Raw genomic sequence first — 19932 nt, forward strand, 5'->3', positions numbered from 1 at the left:
AAGGAGATAACAGGCTGATAATCTCAGAATGATGCCGGGAAGATTCATTGAGGTTAAGGGGAATGTATCACCCTGTAAAATGCCCTGAGTGTTCTCACCTTTTCTGTTCCATCCAGTTTTTCTATAGAACCTCAAGACCCCAACCCCAAGACGGATTCACAGTTTCTAAGGCATTAGCCTGCTATGACTCCCCTTTGCCTGGGAAGCAGTAAAGCTGGTCTTTTCTGATTCTCCCAAAACTCTGCCTCCAAGTCTCAATCTAGCTATCAGCGTACCGAGGCTAGTTTTGTGGCAATAAAGGGACAAAACATTTTCCTACAAAGTTGACCCTACTGTGATTTATACTGACTCCTCTTTTTCCTTCTCATACAGTTTCCTTTCAGGCTCCCCTACTTAATACAACCTACATGGTCATTGTATCAAATCACACAATTATTTTATTGTAGTTTGAATCAAATTCAGGATAAAAGTTGCATAGATTTTTGATACAAGAAAATATGGACATGAGATACTGTCATTTATATAGTTGTGGCATTTCAGGAACAAAGAAATCAAATACCTGGTCACGGAATCAATCATAGCATCTCACGTTACTCAGTGAGCTTAGCTCAGTTTGGAAGTATAATTCCATTTATATACATTCTCTTTAAGTCGCTTTCAGGTGTCAGCACTTTCCATGCTATATAATCTGGAGTCATTCTCCTTCCTTATTTAGTCTCCCAACTTTCATACCAAAGTGAGATTCATACATTCTAGAGATAAATATTTGTTATTGTATAAATAAATAATGTTGAACTCCAGCTATGTGCCAGGCATTCTGCCAGGTGCTCAGAATCCAAAGGTGAGCAAAACAGATTTGATCCGACCAAAAGCTGCAGTCTGGGGTGGACAATCAATCAAATAATCCCATAAATAAGTAATTATTCACAACAAAGTATGTTGTGAAACATATCTTGAAGGAAAATACAGATACTCTTCAGGCTAGGGAGTGAGGATATGATGCGTGAGCTGACATCTGAAAGGTGAAGTATCAACAGGCTGGATGGGGGAGAAGGGACGTTAGGCAGATAGAACGTAATATTCTCGTCACAGATGAAGAGAGAGGGTGGCTTATTCAAGGAATGGAGAGAGGCAGGGACCAGAATGTTCAGGTCCCTGAGATTCTTTTTTTTTTTTTTTTAACATTTTTTATTGATTTATAATCATTTTACAATGTTGTGTCCAATTCCAGTGTAGAGCACAATTTTTCAATTATACATCAACATATATATATTCATTGTGACATTCCTTTCTCTGTGAGCTACCATAAGATCTTATATATATTTCCCTGTGCTATACAGTATAATCTTGTCTATCTATTCTACAATTTTGAAATCCCAGACTATCTCTTCCCACCCTCCACCCCCTTGGCAACCACAAGTCTATATTCTATGTCTATGAGTCTATTTCTGTTCTGTATTTATGCTTTGCTGGTTGTTGTTGTTGTTGCTTTTAGATTCCACATATGAGTGATCTCATATGGTATTTTTCTTTCTCTTTCTGGCTTACTTCACTTAGAATGACATTCTCCAGGAGCATCCATGTTGCTGCAAATGGCGTTATGTTGTCAGTTTTTATGGCTCAGTAGTATTCCATTGTATAAATATACCACCTCTTCTTTATCCAGGCATCTGTTGATGGACATTTAGGCTGTTTCCATGCCTTGGCTATTGTAAATAACGCTGCTATGAACATTGGGGTGCAGGTGTCATCCTGAAGTAGGGTTCCTTCTGGATATAAGCCCAGGAGCGGGATTCCTGGGTCATATGGTAAGTCTATTCCTAGTCTTTTGAGGAATCTCCATACTGTTTTCCACAGTGGCTGCACCAAACTGCATTCCCACCAGCAGTGTAGGAGGGTTCCCTTTTGTCCAGAGCCTCTCCAGCATTTGTCATTTGTGGACTTTTGAATGATGGCCATTCTGACTGGTGTGAAGTGATACCTCATTGTAGTTTTGATTTGCACTTCTCTGATAATTAGTGATATTGAGCATTTTTTCATGTGCCTTTTGATCATTTGTATGTCTTCCTTAGAGAATTGCTTGTTTAGGTCTTCTGCCCATTTTTGGATTGGGTGGTTTATTTTCTTCTTATTGAGTCATATGAGCTGCTTATATATTCTGGAGATCAAGCCTTTGTCGGTTTCATTTGCAAAAATTTTTTCGCATTCCGTAGGTTGTCTTTTTGTTTTACTTATGGTTTCCTTTGCTGTGCAGAAGCTTCTAAGTTTCATTAGGTCCCATTTGTTTATTCTTTCTTTTATTTCTTCTAGGAGAAAACTTTTGAGATGTATGTCAGATAATGTTTTGCCTATATTTTGCTCTAGGAGGTTTATTGTATCTTGTCTTATGTTTAAGTCAGGGGTTTTCCTTAGGCTAAGATTATCTTAAGAATAATGAGAACCTTTTGCAGAGGTAAAAATGGGAAAATACTTTCTCTGCTTCTGTTTTGCTCCTCTCTAATTCATCACCTTTTTTAAGCAAATGAAATTCTACTTTGTTAGTTACACATCTATTGAGAAAGTCAAGAGAGTTGATGCGAGTGTGGACCAGGATGGGGGTGGCAGAGAGGACAAGACATTGACATAGGTTAGTGGTATTTGATTATTAAAATGGAATAGATTTTTAGGGCAGTTGAAAAGTTCTCGTACTTGGTTTCTGGAGAAAGCCTTTTTTTTTTTTTTTTTTTTTTTTTGGTTTAGGTGTGAAATGTCTTCCCAGATTTCCTAAACTCTGACTTTATTAAAAAAGGTACTCAGAGCATGTTTAGCCTTTTGAGCTACCAATCTATTCACTCAGATTTTTATCCATGTCTTTACTTTTAAGTAATGACATTATTTCTAAAACCTATACCAGCTTACATGTTTATGCTGAAACAGGCACTGTGAGATGCTTATCTTTAAGTATAAATAGACATAAGCATTTGGGATGGTAACTGGTACTATGTCTCATGAATCTGAAACATGCTTATTCTTTATGCCTAGTAATTTCTCAATTGGGAGACCATACTAAAGAAAAAATTCTAAAGTAATGAAGGCCTCTGTGGACAAAGATGTCCACTAATGCATTATTCCCTAATAGTAAAAAAGAAGCAACTACTTACATATTCACATACAGGGAAAAGATTAATTGAATGTTAATTGTGAAAAATTATTAAAAAGTATAATGGAAATAACATGTCAATAATCAGAAACATAATTTTTAAGGACCAGTATGTCAGCAACTCTATTCATATTATTTCCTAATTAAAATATCATATTTATATTTTAATGCTTCTCCTTCAGTCTGTGGTTTCTCAAGGATTGGATGGTCAAGTCTTAAGTATAAAATAACCTGGTAAGAATATTTTATAAGCCATAAAACAGTAGGCATTGATAAATGTACATCTCAGTTTGATGGCTCAAGCTGTGTCAGTCACAAAGTCTAAGATATGCTGGAGGCAAACAGGTATTCATGCAATGTATGAGTGCCGAATGGATTCTGTGGGAAGGCCAAATAAAAGACACTTCTACCCTGATAACAATCCCTGGTTCTGTAAGGATCCCTGCCTTAACCCTCACCTCACCTGAGGTAGGTACCACATGCAAACTATTCATTCCACAAAGGTAAAGCTGGAGTACACAAACTGGTTGAGGGTCAGCAAGGATGAGTGGGGGCAACAGGAAGAGGATGAGGTATTATGGTATTTTGCACAGAGCATAATGCATCCCATCCATGTGCTAATGGATCCACTGGGATTTTTTTTTTTTTTAATAGAGCTCTTTGGGGAAGATAAGGTATAAAAAATTGAGAGTTAACTTAATACAGGGAGTTTCTATTGTTTCTGTTAAGACATGCAAATGAGCACTGCTTTAAAACCCCATCACTGTGGACCACAGATTAAAGCACAGAATGGAGATATGTCAAGGCTAATAAAGTAGTAAGTGAGCTAATCAGAGAAATACGGTGGCTATAAGATGGAAGTCAGTAGAACTAGAAAAGATGGTAATAAAGTAAAAGAACTTGAAAAATAGATTTTCTAGACATGTCTAATACACAACTTTATCCCTAAGGACTCAGAGTAGAGAGGATTTTTTCCTCTGCTCTCAGCCTTATGGTATCCGTGGTAGGAGGAACCTGGGGAAATGAATTACACAGTCATTGTATCACCCTAATTCCTTCTTCATTTTACCCTGTCGAGCTGTTACAGACCCTCAGGTCAATAACGAAGGCGTTCAAAAGGGAAGAAACCTACTGTATCTGTTTTTTCTTTGTAACACTTGCTTCAATTTGAAATTACATAGTATTTGTCTGTTTAATGTCTGAATCCTCCATTGGACTGTAAGCTCCATGGGGTCAGATGTCTTGTGTACCATTTTACAGCCTCTGGCCAACAGAGTGGTGCTATCATATTGAATGGGTAGAGTAGTCTTATGTGGTATAAGATAATTTTGGCTGCAGACAGGGGAGGGAGAGCTGGACACTCGAGGCCATGAATGGGAATTTTTTACTCTATATAAATTATACCTCAAAAATTCAGAATATAGAAAATATAGGACTTATAAAATGTTAAAATGTCTGAATAAATGGTAAAACGTATGTACAACCTCTGTTTTTGAAAAGTATGACTAAATATATACATTTTCAAATTAATCAATTCTGCCAGAATGGGAATTTTTTACATAGCACTATCTGTGCTGGCAATGCTCTACTTCCAAATGGAGTGGAAAGGTCTGGGCAGAAGGCAGACAGAAGCCCCCAGCAACGTGAAGGCCGGAGATAGCCATCTCAGAAAAACATCCTTAGCAAACAGCTAAAGCAATGGTTACAGAAAGCTGGTCTGTTTAGAGAGTAAAGATCACTTGGAAACAGGGAAGAGGAGTGAGAAGCAACCACAAACCTATTCTTGGTGGGGTCTGTTGGAACGGAGTTTTAAGTAAAAGCTCTGCTGAGCACATGTATGCCATATCCCGAAGGCTGTAGTAAAAGTCTTATATCCCACAGCAAAAGAGGAAATGTGTCTGTGTTAAAATGACTAAATTTTAAAATTCTGCAATTGAAGGTGTATGAGAACTGGTTGCAAGTTACATCCTAATGGTTAAACAACCTATAAATACAAGGGATTTACAGATTTGTGTATGAATGTGTGTGTGTGCATGTATAGCTAGTGTGGACTGTAAATGAATGACACTGAAAAATAATGATTCTTATTCTTTCCCCTCATTCACACCTGTATTAGAGTTCTCCATAGAAACATAATCCATAGGGTTCCATGGGTGGATCTATAGACCTGTTAATTTATTTACTTATTTTAAGGAATTAGCTCATAGGATTATGGAAGAATGTTAAGATGTACAGTTGGGGAACTGAAGACCCAGGAGAGCCGATGGTTAAGTTCTAGCCTGAAGGCAGAAGGAGACCTGTGGTCCAGCTCCAAGACAGGTAAGTGGAGGGAGCTCATTCTCCTTTACTGGTATTGTTCTAATCAGGTCTTCAACAGATTGGACGAGGCCCACCTCCACTGGGAAAGACAATCTTCCTTCCTCAAACTCCTGATTCAAATGCTAACTCACCCAGAAACACCCTCAGAACATTTAACTAGCTATCCTGGCACCCTGTGGCCCAGTCAAGTTGACACAAAATTAATCACCACAAAACTTTTATCTAGAGGGACATAAGGAAATGACCAAGATACTCTAATCCTGTGATTTTTACACCATCATTTTGCAGTTTTGGAATCAATAGTTGTACTCTTTTATTAGTAGCACACCAAAATATCCGTATCCCACCCCCCCAGCTAAGTAAAACACAACAGCCCAGCCAAATAACATTTTATGGCTGTAATATCCACAAGAGGTGGTATTTAATGATTCAGGCAGCCTGCCAGGAGATGAGAGGTGTTTACATTTATAAAGGGTTGCTAATGATTAGATTCAACGTTTGTCAGACTGTTTCACAAGCTAGGCTACTAGCTTATAATATTCAAATCGGGGATATTTGTATATTAATGAATAACATTCCAAAAAGTAGTGATTCCTTTACTGGAAAGAGTGAAGACTTTTTTAAATTAAGATTTTATAACTTAGTTATGTTCTAGTAGACACATCCCATTCAAAGCAGCAACCTTGATATAAGCAGAACTCTGTTGCTTGTGGTTTGGGGAGCAAATTTTGAAATTTGAGCACAGCTGTAAGTTATTTACAATCTTTTTTGCACTTAACCCGTCACAATGTATACCCAAAGTTTGCAAAAATAGAATGAAATTTCTTCTTCTGCCAGAATGGGAATTTTTTTTACATAGCACCAGTTCAACAGATGTAGATAGTCAATGGCCAAGACTTTGGTGGCAATCTACAGAAACAAGGTATTTTTGTCATGAGGACGTTAGTTTTTGGTTAGGTCAATCTCTATGCATTTGGTGCTCTTGAGTATATATAATGAGGATACTAAACCATAATTTCTGAGGCCTTTTGATTTTCAAGTATCCAGAGGAGAGAAATACAAGTTCTATCAATGAAATATTAGGAAATATTCATATAGAAATTACAATCTGTGCTCAGCATTGAAGAATGTGTAAGCTTTTAATGCACAGAAAACAGCTGCATAATCCTTCAATGAGTAATAGCTGGATGGAACTAAAACAAGTGGAAATGCTAGTTGGGAAAGGAGCAAGTTATCTGTATTAAAGGCTCTTGATAAGATTATTAATTACTTCATGCACGTTAAACCATTCAGATCTAGTGATGCTATTTATTTTGGCACTAACTCATATTCCACTGTATATGTGCACTGTGGTTTTGATTCTCTATATCTTTATTGACAGCTATTTGCATTGTTTTCATTTTCCCCTGTTACAAACAATGCTGAGGTATGTCCCTGTGCATACATCTTACATGCATGTGTGAGAGTATGCTGAGGAATGGAACTGCTGGGTTGTAGGATATGCTTATTTTCAGCTTGAAGAGACATTGCCAAATTGCCCTTCAAAACCAGTATATACTCCCACCAGCTGTGGATGAGATTTTCATTCTCATATCCTCATGTGATTTGGCATTACTATAACTTTTGCCAAAATAATGGGTTTGAAGTGACATCTTGTTTTGTTTTGCAATTTTCCCAACCACTGATGCTGTCTGTTTTCTTCTTTGCCCAGTTTTTTTTTTCCTTTCTTGACTTACGCATACCTACATCCTTTGCCCATTTACTAATGGATTATTTGTCATATTCTTATTGATTAATAGGAATTTGAATTTTTTTCTACTGCCTGTAGTGCATATTGGTTGTATTTTTCAGTTTATTTCTCTTCTTTTAATGTTATGGTCCCTTTTTGCTGTAGAAGTTTTAAATATTATAGGCAGATTATGATTTATGTTTTTTTCAAGCAAAATATTCCCTGCCCAAATGTTATAATAATATAGTTTTAAAGTTTTTCTTTCGTGTTTAGGTTTATATCATATACGTAGTAGTTTTGTGCATGTTTTGACTCAAGCATCTAATTTTATAATGGAAACGGATTGCTCTGACACTGTCTACTGAGTAATACCTCTCCCTCTCTGATTTTCAATACCTTCTCCAGTATATATATATATATATATCCCACAAAGACTTTAGTCTCTTCTTGAGTACTGTGTTTTCCTATTGATCTGTCTTTCCCTGAGCCAATAGCACACATTTTAATTACTACAGCTTTACCATGTCTTGATATCTAATTAAAGGAAGTGACCCCAGCCTGTGCTCCTTCAAAATACCATACTTAATCTAGTCTTTAGCTCTTCCATATAAATGTAAGAAATTGCTTGAGACATTACAAGGAATTTTGATTATAATTGTACTGAATTTTGTGATTAATTTGAAAATGCATACATTTAGACATACTTTTCAAAAACAGAGGTGGTACATATGTTTTACCACTTATTCAGACATTTTAACACTTTATAAGTCCTATGTTTTCTATATTCTAAGTTGGGTTTTTGAGGTATAATTTATATAGAGTAAAATACACCCTTTAGCTGTGTAGTTCTTTGAATTTTTGACAAATGTATAAAGTCATGTAACCATTGTCTCAGAATATAGAACATTTCCATCACTTCCTAAAGTTTGTGGCTAACCTGCTCCTCTACCACTAGCTCCCGTAACCACTGATCTGATGACTGTCCCTATAATTTTACCTTTCCCCAAATAACATAAATAATGGAATCATACTATGGGTTTGACTTTCTTCAGGTAACACAATGCTTTTAAGATATATCCATGTTGTTTTATGTATGGGGAAATTTGCTCTTTTTTTAGTACTGAGTAGTAGTCCATTGAATGGACATACTCTATTTATCTATTCACCTGCTGATGAATATTTGGGTTGTTTCCAGCTTGAATGATTACGGATAAAGCAGTCAGAAATATTCACTCACAGGTTTTGTGTGGACATAACTCTTCAATTTTCTTGGATAAATACCTAGGTATTGACTCACTGGATTATATGGTAAGAGTATTTTTAACTTCATAAAAAAAATTTATAGTCATCATATGTACTTTCTAGATTTTTACTTCATATTGTAGTGTATTTACTAAGATAATTTTTTCACTGCAGAATATGCCCCTTCAACATATTAGGCATCTGGCAATATGTTAACAAAATGTGTTGGCTTTAATTTTATCTCAGGTCAGCTAAGATAATGATAATGCCAGGAGGTTTGAATCAAAAAGAAATGAAAAGTACTTAGATTATTTTTAGTACATCTGGAGTTAAGTCTTAGCTTTGTACCTCTTGATATGCTTTTGAGTGATCCATTTTAACTTTTAAAGTTTTAGTTTTATAATATTTTAAATGGAAACAGTAATAACTGATTTTTCTGAATTGTTTAAGATAGAACAAAGGAGAGATTGCAATGGTAGTACTGTACAAATAGGAGTCAGTGGTGGTGAATTTCTTCCCTTCTTATTTTAAAACTATATGGAAAATGAGACTCTCTGATCAGATTACATAGGGAAGAGAATTTCCAGGATAAACCATTTCCTCTACTAGTTAAATTTAATTTGGTATAAAACTTAGCTATTAAAAAGCTTAATAATAATTATCATAAGATATACCACATGTATTCAGAACAAGACAGGTAACATTGAAGCCTTTACATTTTCGTATCTTGCTCTGCTTTGTATATATCATTTTGTTAATTGCTTTGCTCATTTATGGGGAAAAACGCATAAGAAATATCCAAGTACAAGACAGTGCACAAGCCACTCTAGAAGACAAGATTTTTTCCTGGATTCTCTGAGCAGCAGACCCCAAGATGGGATAGAGCATTATTAAGGAAATGATTGTGAGTTAGAAAAGGCAAGGGAACCAGAAATTGGAAAAGCTATGAAAAATAATATCACAAAGATGGCGACATCAGTCATTCCTGACTTTGCTCTTCCTCGTAAGAGCAGCTAACAACCATGCCTGGACAAGACGCCATTTAAATCATCCTAGAACTTGGACTTGAAGCAGCTCTCTTCACCATAGGCACTGGGACAGACTGCATTAAGAGGGTAAGGGGAACACCTACACCATGATGACACTGCCCCCTCTCAGGCCTGCACAGCACCACACCAAGAGTTCTCCCCTGAATCCATGGTTCCTCTAGTGAGGAGGAGATCCCAGAGGTGACGTCACACTCTTACATCATTGTGGATTGCTTTGTTGTAGCCTCCACTCTGATTTCTCCCCACAGGGATCACAGAGGAATGTGTGGGGCTCAACCACAGGGAACCTGATGGACACTGAGAAGCAGGGAGAGGAGGCTTCCAACAACAAGCTGAGTTCCGACCTGAAGGGCTTAAGTAGTCCCAGTAAGTGGCTTTGCTCATCTGCACGACCAAGTCAAGGAAAGAGTCTGACCAAGGAAATTGGAGGGGTGCAGGTCTGCTTAATTCAGGTCCCTGAGTTTAGGTTTGCCGGTCCTAGAGCTTGGTCTGTCCACAGCCAGGCACGAGGCTGAGTCACAGCCCCACCTGCAGGGGAGCATGGCCCTGAATCGCATCTGACAGGAAGGGCTGGTGAGAACACTTGGAAGATACATAAGAGTTGCTGGGTTAAGAGGCAGGACAGAACAGAGCCAGTACCAGGTGTGGAGGAGATCCCTTTCTATAACCAGGTAGGGGAATTAATTCATAGCTCTATCAGCTACAAATCAGAGCTCCCAGCTCCTCCCAATTAGAAAAACTTGGGGAAAAATTTTAGAGTTGCCTGAAGTAGACCCTCATCACCCTAAGCAGACAGGAGCCAGAGTCAGTCCTGCCCACTGCAGAGTATGGTCCCCATAGCCAAGCCAGTGGCCTTGTTCAACCAGGGAACTTGGAGCATGGATTGGCTTGAGTCAGGATCACAAAGAGAATTAGCCTTGAAGCTGCACTCAGGCAGGGAAACTAATCTGTAACTTATTGCTGAGCATAGCCTTCAGATCACCTAACAGGGGAACCTTACCAGAACACACAAGAAGCTGTGTAGCCCTGATTACAGTGGCACTTAGAGCACAGCCAAGGTTGAACCCGTCTGCAGAGCAAAACCAGTGGCCTCACCTGACACAGCTATACAGGTACATTTTTGCCTGACTCAGGTCCCCAAGCAATCAATGCCAGGCCCTGAGTTGCGTTCTGCTGCCCTGCCAAGCTACTCGTAACCCTACTTATTGCTGAATATCGTAGTACCCGGTCCCCGCAGTTAGTAAGCCTCACCAGAGACCAGGCCACTACAAAGCCAAGCCTGCAGTTACATTTGGGCAGGGAACAAAGCCAGCAGTTCTAGCCAGTGGCACACCACCCCCCTCCAAACCTCCAAGCTTAAACAGCTGCTTTGCTCAAAAATAGAACCTAATAGCAGGCTCAGCCTGCCCAAGGATGTTAGCAAAAGACATGTCCAGAAACCCAGACTGGACTTACTGGTGAAGAATGGTCTATGGCAAAAAGAACCTACAAAGTCTGGAAGCAAAAACTACTTATTCAGATGCATAGATATTGATGTAAGGAATCAAGGATCATGAAAAATCAGGTAATTATGACACTACCAAAGGAAACTAATAGAGCTCTAATTACTGATTCTAAAGAAATGAAGATCAATGAACTGTCAGACAGGGAATTGGGAATAATTCTCTTTAAAATGTTAAGTGAACTCCAGGAACACAGACAAATTAGGAAAATGACAAATAGAAACCAAGAAAAAAAACCCCAAAATCCTAGTGCTAAAAAAAATACAATAACTGACCTAAGAATTCAATAGAGAGCTTCAAAAGCAGATTCAATCATCAGAAGGAAGAATCAGCAACCTGAAAGATTGGATATTTGACAATATCCAGTCAGAGGACACACAAAAAAGACTTCTAAAAGCTTACAGGGCTTATAGGACATGATGAAAAGAAAGTCACATTATGAGAATCCTAAAAAGAGGAGAAAGGAACACAAAGTATATTTAGAGCAATAATGGTTGAAAACTTCCTAAACCTAGGAGAGAAATAGCCATCCAGGTCCAAGATGCTGAAAAGACACACTGAGACACATAATTAAATTGTCAAAACTCAAAGACAAAGGCTTTTAAAAGCAGTAAGATATATACAAGGGAACCTTCATAAGACTATCAGTGAATTTCTTAACAGACACTTTTCAGGCAAGAAAAAAAAAATGGGATGATATACTAAGGATACTGAAAGAGAAAACTTGGCAGACAAGGATACTATACATCCAGTGAAGCTGTCTTTCAGAGATGAAGGTGGCATAAAGACTTTTCCTGAACAAACAAATGCTTAGAGAATTTACCACAACTAGACCTACCTTACAGGAAATGCCAAAGAGTTCTTTGGAAATAAAAAAGACACTGACATCATAAAAATATGAAGAGGGAGTGTAAAATTCACTGGTGATGGTAAATAAATACTCAAAGTTGGATTTTTTAATGGGGTAATGGTGGTTTGTAATTCATTTACAACTCTGATTCAAAAGTTGAAAAACAAATGTAACAATGATAATAAGTACAATAACCTTTTATCAGCTGCACAATATAAACGATGTTAATTGTAGCATCAGTAAACCTAAGCTGTGAAGGGAAGAAGTAACAGTGTAAGGCTTAGCAATTCTGTTGAACTTAAATTGTTACTAGTTTAAAACAGGGAGTTATAATTCTAAGATATTTTCGGTAAGCCTCATGGTAACCACAAGGGAAAAACCTATAGTAATTACACGAAATAATATGATATAAAAGTCAAAGCATACTGGTACCACAAGATATCAAATGAAAAAAAAAATCAAGATAAAAGCTTCTGAACAACCAGAAACTAGCAACAGTAAGTTCTTACTTATTAAATTATTAAATTACTTTAAACCTAAATAGATTAAATTCCCCAGTCAAAAGACATAGACTGACTGAATGGATATAAAAGCTAGATCCAACAATATGCCACCTACAAATGACTTTCTTTAGCCTTAAAGACAGACATAAACAGTGAAGGGACAGAAAAACATATTTCTAGTAAAATGGTCACCAAAAAAAGGATAGCTATACTTATATGAGAAAAAGAGTTTAAACTAAACATGGTAAAAAGAGACAAAGAAGGTATTATATAATGATAAAGGGGCCACTACATGAAGATGTAACAATTTTAACTATTTACAAGCCCACCATCAGAGCACCTAAATATATAAAGCAAAAACTAACAGAGAATGAGAGAAATGAAGAGCAATATAATAATGGCAGGGAACTTCAATACAATACTAGATAGATCCTTCAGACTAAGAATCAATAAGGAGAGAGTGGGTATGATCAACACTACAGACCATATACAACTCATTCTATTTGACAACAGCAAAATATACATTCTTAAGTGCACATGAACATATTCTGGGATACACCACAAGTCTTAGCAAATTCAAGACGGCCGAAATCATAATCAAGTATCTTCTCTGCCCACAGTGGTATGAAACTAGAAATAAATAACAAGAGGAAAATTAAAATTTATTAATATCTGGACATTAACCACTCTCCTAAACAACTAATGGACCAAAGAAGAAATTCAAGGGGAAATAATAAAGTAACTAGAGATATGAAAATGGAAGCACTACATACCAAAACTTATGGGATGCAGCAAAAGAAGTTCTAAGACGAACTTCATGGTAATAAACACCTATATTAAAAAGTAAGGAAGATTTCAAGTAAACAGCTGTGTCTTAAAGCACTAGAAAAAGGACAAACTGAGCCCCACACTAGCGGAAGGAAACACAAGCACAGCTTGTTTTACTGCACTTCACCTCATTATGCACTGCAGATATTATGTATTTTACAAATTAAAGTTGTGTTGCAACCTTGTATCAATCAAGTCTATCATGCCATTTTCCTAACAGCATTATTTTAAATTAAGGTATGTACATTGGTATTTTAAGACATGATGCTATTGTACACTTAATAGACTATAGTATAAATGTAATGTATGAGCTGGAAAATAAAAAAATTTTTGACTCACTTTTATGGAATATTTGCTATATTGCAGTAGTCTGAAAACAAACCTGCAATGTTTCCATGGTATGCCTTTAATAAAAACTGGAGCAAAAATAGAGTAGAGAACTGGAAAACAATAGTAAAGATTAACCAGAGTTGGATCTTTGAAAAGATAAACAAAAGGGTTAATCTAGCTGTAGATTTGTCCAAGTTAAAAAAAAAGGCCCATATCAAAATTATAAATGCAAAAGGAGGTCTTACAACTGCCACCACTGAAATAAATGAATCATAAGAAGCTACCATGAACAATATACATTAACAAACAGGATAGTCTAGAAGAAATGGAAAAATTCTTAGAAGCATACAGACTACCAAGACTAAAGCAGGAAGAAATACAAAGTCTGAATAGGCCCACTGCTAGTAAGGAGATTGAGAGATTTTTTTTTTTTTTTTTGATACTGATTCAATGATGAAAAGCCCAGGACCAGATGGCTTCACTAGTCACTTCTGCCAAATATTTAAGGAAGAATTAATGTCAATCCTTCTCAAACCCTTCCAAAAAATTGAAGAGGAGGGAATGCTCCCAAATTCATTTTACGAGGCTAGCATTATTACCCTGACACCAAAGCCAGGAAAGTATGTTCCAGAAAAGAAAACTACAGACTAATATCCTTGATGAATACAGATGTAAATATTCTCAATAAAATACTAGAAATCTGAATTTAACAGTGTATTAAAAGAAGCATTCACCATGATAAAATGGGATTTTTACCTGGGATGCAAGGGTGGTTCAATGTATGCAAATCAATCAATGTGAAACATATTAATAGAATGAAAAAAGATCATATGGTCATCTCAATATATGCAGAAAAAGCATCTGACAAAATTCAATTTTTTCATGATAAAAACTCTTAAATTTGGTATAGAAGGAACATACTACAACATAATAAAGGACACTTATGATAAGCCCACAGCTAATATTATACTCAACAGTGAAAGATTGAAAGCTTTTTGTCTAAAATCAGGAACAAGACAAGGGTGCCCACTGTGACCACTCCTATTCAACATAGTTCTGAAAGGCCCTGCTAGAGCAATCAGGCAAGAAAAAGAGAAGGCATCAGAATGGGAAAGGAAGAAATAAAACTTTTCAGAGGACCTGATTTTATATATAGAAAATCCTAAAGACCATACCAAAAAAACTGTTAGATCTAATGAAAGCTTCAGTAAAGATACAGGATACACAATTAATATACAAAAAATGAATAGTATTTCTATACACTAACAAGGAATCATCTGAAAGAGAAACAAAGTGATCCCATTTATGACAGCATCAAAAACAATAAAATATTTTGGAAAAAACTTAACCAGGGAGGTGAAAGACCTCAACTCTGAAAACTACAAGACATGATGACAGCAATCAAAGATGACACAAATAAATGAAAGGTACCCCATGACCATGGAGTGGAAGAATCAATATTGTTAAAATGACCACACTACCCAAGGTAATCTACAGATTCAATGTAATCCCTATCAAAATTCCAATTGGGAGTTTCAGATTTGCAGATACTACCTACTATATATAAAATAGATAAATAATAAGTTTATACTGTATAGCACAGGAAACTATATTTGGTATCTTGTAGTAACCTATAATGAAAAAGAATATGAAAAGGAATATATGTATGCCTGAACTATTACTCTGTACACCAGAAATTGACACAGTGTAAACTGACTCTACTTCAATAAAAAGAAAATTCCAATGGATTTTTTTTAACACAACTAGAATAAATAATTCTAAAATTTGTATGGAAACATGAAAGACCCCAAATAGCCAAAACATTCTTGAGAAAGAAGAACAAAGTGAGAGGCGTCACACTTCCTAATTTCATGGCAGATTATAAAGCTACAGTAATCAAAACAGTGTGATATTTGCATAAAACAGACAGACCAATTGAACAGAATTTAGAGCCTAGGAATAAACCCAAGTCAATTAATATTTAACAAGGGAGCCAAGATGCTTAATGGAGAAAAGATAGTCTCTTTAGTAAATGGTGTTGGGGAAATTGGATATTCACATGTAAAAGAATGAAACTAGACCCCCTGTCTTATACCACACACAAAAATTAACTAGAAATGGATTAAACACTTATATATAAGACCTGAAGCCATGAAACTCCTAGAGGAAAATATAGGGAAAAAAATCTCCTGGACGTGGGTCCTGGCAATGATTTTTTTTTTTTTTTTTGGATATGACACCTAAAGCACAAACAACAAAATAAAAAATAAATGGGATTATATCCAGTCAAGATCTTATGGTAGCTCACAGAGAAAAAAATGTGACAATGAATATATGTTCGTGTATAACTGAAAAATTGTGCTCTACACTGGAATTTGACACAACATTGTAAAATGATTATAAATCAATTAAAATGTTAAAAAAGAAAAAAACCTGCACAGCAGAAGAAACCATCAACAAAGTGAAAAGACAACCTATGGAACATGAAAACATTTGCACATATCTGAAAACGAGTTAATATCCAAAACATATAAAGAATTCATACAACTCAATAGCAAAAAAAAGTCCAGTTAAAAAAATGGGCAAAAAGACTTGAATAGACTTCTCCAAAGAAGATATAGTGAAGTCCAACAGGTACATGAAAAGATGCTCAGTATCACTAGTCATTAGGGAAATGCAAATCAAGACCACAGTGTGATATCATCTCATGCCTCTTAGGATGGCCATCATTAAAAAGACAAGATATGCAAATGCTGGCGAGGATGTGGAGAATATAGAGCGCTTTTACACTGTTGTTGGGATTGTAAACTGGTGCAGCCACTAGGGAAGATAGGCTGGAGGATCCTTAAAAAATTAAAAATAGAACTACCATATGATCTAGCAGTTCTACTTCTGGGAATATATACAAAGTAAACTAAGACACTAACTTTAATAGGTATTGGCACCTGCATGTTTGTAGCAGCTTTATTTACAACAGTCAAGACATGGATACAACCTAAGCATCCACTGATGGATGAATGGATAAAGAGGGGGGGTGTGTGTGTTTGTGTATACACACATGCATACATATACACACAATAGGGTATTATTTGACCATAAAAAAGCAAGGAAATCCTGCCATTTGCAAACATATGATTGGACCTTGAGAGCATTATGCTAAGTCAGACAGTGAAATAAGACAGTGAAAGACAAAGACTCTAGTATCTCACTTATGTATGGTATTTCTTTAAAAAAAAAAAAACTGATCAGATTTATGGCCAGGAGTTGGGGAAAGGAGGAAGTGAAGAAAGGTGGTCAAACTACCAATTACAAGATAAATAAGTATTAGGGATACATGCACCCCAACGTTCACAGCAGCACTATTTACAATAGGCAAGACATGGAAACAACCTAAATGTCCATCGAGAGATAAATGGATAAAGAAGCTGTGGTATATTTATACAATGAAATACTACTCAGCCATAAAAAAGAATAAAATAATGCCATTTGCAGCAACATGGATGGACCTGGAGATTGTCATTCTAAGTGAAATAAGCTAGAAAAAGAAAAAAAAAACCATATAATATCACTTATACGTGGAATCAAAAAAAAAAAAAGACAAACTTATTTGCAAAGCAGAAACAGACTCTCAGACCGAGAGCAAACTTGTGGATACTGGGGTGGTGGGGGAGGGGATAAATTGGGAGTTAGAGATTTGCAGATACTAACTGATATATATAGAATAGAGAAACAACAAGTTCATGCTGTATAGCACAGGGAACTATATTCGATATCTGTAGTAACTTATGGTGAAAAAGAATATGAAAACAAATGTGTATGTTCACATATGACTGAAGCATTATGCTGTACCCTAGACACTGACACAATACTGTAAACTGACTATACCTCTCTCTATATATATATGCACATATATGGATGAAACACAAAAAATAAGTTCTAGGGATGTCACATACAGCATGATGACTACAGTTAACACTGCTGTATGATATGTGTAAAAGTAGTTAAAGGAGAAAATCCTAAGAATCCTCATCACAAGGAATTTTTTTCCTTTTCTCTTTTCTTGTGTCTATATGAGATAATGGATGCTAACTAAGCTTATTGCAGTAATTACTTTAGAGTATATGTAAGTCAAACCATTACACTGTTCACCTTAAACTTTTACAGTGATACATGTAAATTAATCACTATAAAACTGGAAAAAAATGAAATAGAAAGCCCTCATACCATGAAGCACATTTATTCTTATGAGGGAGGGGGGAGGAAGGAAGGTGGGACAGGAAAGGCCTGAAGACTAGAGCAGTTTTAAAATAATTTTGATGAGAAGCCTTCAAGCCAAGGCACCCATTAGCATCGACCTGTATTTCTCAGAAAGGGGCCTGCCTCGATATCCCTGCTAGGCTCAGTTATCAGCTCATCAGACGCATGGCCCTGGCACCAACTTACTGATTGATTTTAGAGAGAATCAGTAGATGTCAATTAATTATACTCCTTGCACTGGGAGAACTGAGAGGCACATTTTCACCTCCACCGTGTTCATCTTTCTGGAAAATGAAGGAGCAGACACTCCCTCACACCATATACAAAAATAAACTCAAAATGGTTTAAATGTAAGACATTAGACCATAAAGCTAGAAGAGAACATAGGCAAAATATTCTCAGACATAAACTGTAGCAATATTTTCTTAGATCATTCTCTGAAGGCAGAAGAAATGAAAGCTAAAATAAACAAATGGGACCTAATCAAACTTACAAGCTTTTGCACAGCAAAGGAAACTATCAACAAAACAAAAAAGAATGGGAGAAAATATTTGTAAACAATGTGACTGACAGAGTGTTAATACCTAAAATATACAAACAGCTCGTAACAACCCAATCAAAAACTGGGCAGAAGACCTAAAGAGACATTTCTCCAAAGACGACATACAGATGACCATCAGGCACATGAAAAGATGCTTAACATCCTTAATGATTAGAGAAATACAAATCAAAACTACAATGAAGTATCATCTCACACTAGTCAGAATGGCCAGCATCAAAAAGTTGAAAAATAATAAATGCTGGAGAGGGTGTGGAGAAAAGGGAACCCTCTTACACTGCTGATGGGAATGTAAATTGGTGCAGCCATTATGGAAAACGGTATGGAGATTCCTTAAAAAGCTAAAAATAGAATTGCCATATGATCCAGTAATCCCACTCCTGGGTATACATCTTAAAAGATGGAAATTCTAATTTGAAAAGATACATGCAAATCAGTGTTCACAGCAGCACTGTTTACAATGGCCAAGACAAGGAAACAACCCAGTGCCCAACAGCAGATGACTGGCTCAAGAAGAGGCGGTATATATATATGTACCATAAAAAATAATGAAATAGTGCCACTTGCAACAACATGGATGGACCTAGAGAATATTATACTTAGTGAAGGAAGTTAGACAGAGAAAGACAAGTACTGTATGATATCACTTATATGTGGAACCTAAAAATAATACAAATCAATCAATATACAAAACAGAAACAGACTCTTAAACGTAGAAAAGAAGCCAAACGGGAGAGGACGGGAGGGACAATTTATAAGTACAGGATTAACAGATACTAACTACTATACATAAAATAGATAAGCAACAAGGATTTACTGTATAGCACGAGGAATTATATTCAATATATTGTAATAAGCTATAATGGAATATAATCTGAAAAAAAAACTGAATCATTTGGCTGTGTACTTGAAGCTAACACAAAACTGTAAATGAACTATACTTCTATAAAAGACAAATCTTTGGAAAGAACACCGTACTGTACTCATGATTTCCTTTCCCTGTGATGACTAACTCTTACCAGGACGAACTTGTGTGCCTGACTGCCTCTTTTCTGAGGATGACTCCTCCCCTGGGAGATTCTCCAATTCTTCCTAAAAAGATTACTGCTGGCCCATCCTCCCCATTTGCTGCTCATGCCCTGGCACAGTGTGATCCCCGTGGTGGACAGGCTCAGGCAGCAACCTCTGTTACTATTCCAGAAAACTGATATCCTTTCCTATCAGGTGTGGCATTTCATTTTTCTGCTAAGTAACCCTGATTTTGTTTTCAACCAGAGTTATCAGAATGTTCCCTAACTGATTATATCCCTGAGCAGAATGATAAAAAATTTATTCTTAACTCAAAAGGAGATAACCCATGTCAAATTGATTCTACTTTAATACATTTGGCTCTGTCTTTTCATCCATGCCCGCCTACAGAAATCCAATTGAATTCTTACATTCATCTTAGAAGCCATAGAACACAGAAAAAGAAAAATAGCACTTGGTCATTCATCAGAGAAAACTGAACAAAATGTATAGTGCATTTTGGCCTCAGTACATTGTATCTTTATGAAATAAATTCCAATAGTAATGATACTGAAAGTATCGACATCTCCTTTCTGCTGGGCACTTTATGTGCACCA

At 36.3% G+C, this 19932-nt stretch overlaps 1 long non-coding RNA gene across 2 annotated transcripts in view; it reads left to right on the plus strand.

Annotated features, from left to right (window-relative positions):
* Window positions 1-19932, plus strand: part of LOC116661276 — a 203122-nt gene that overhangs the window by 85073 nt on the left and 98117 nt on the right. Inside the window, exon 3 of one of the 2 annotated variants that reach the window (XR_004317103.1) lies at window positions 5333-5458. The exons of the other annotated variant lie outside the window; for it this stretch is intronic. This is a non-coding gene — a long non-coding RNA (uncharacterized LOC116661276). The remainder of the gene's footprint in view (window positions 1-5332; window positions 5459-19932) is intronic. 2 annotated transcript variants of the gene reach the window in all.

Source organism: Camelus ferus, chromosome 3 (genome assembly GCF_009834535.1).
Source record: "Camelus ferus isolate YT-003-E chromosome 3, BCGSAC_Cfer_1.0, whole genome shotgun sequence".
Classification (NCBI taxonomy): Eukaryota; Metazoa; Chordata; class Mammalia; order Artiodactyla; family Camelidae; genus Camelus; species Camelus ferus.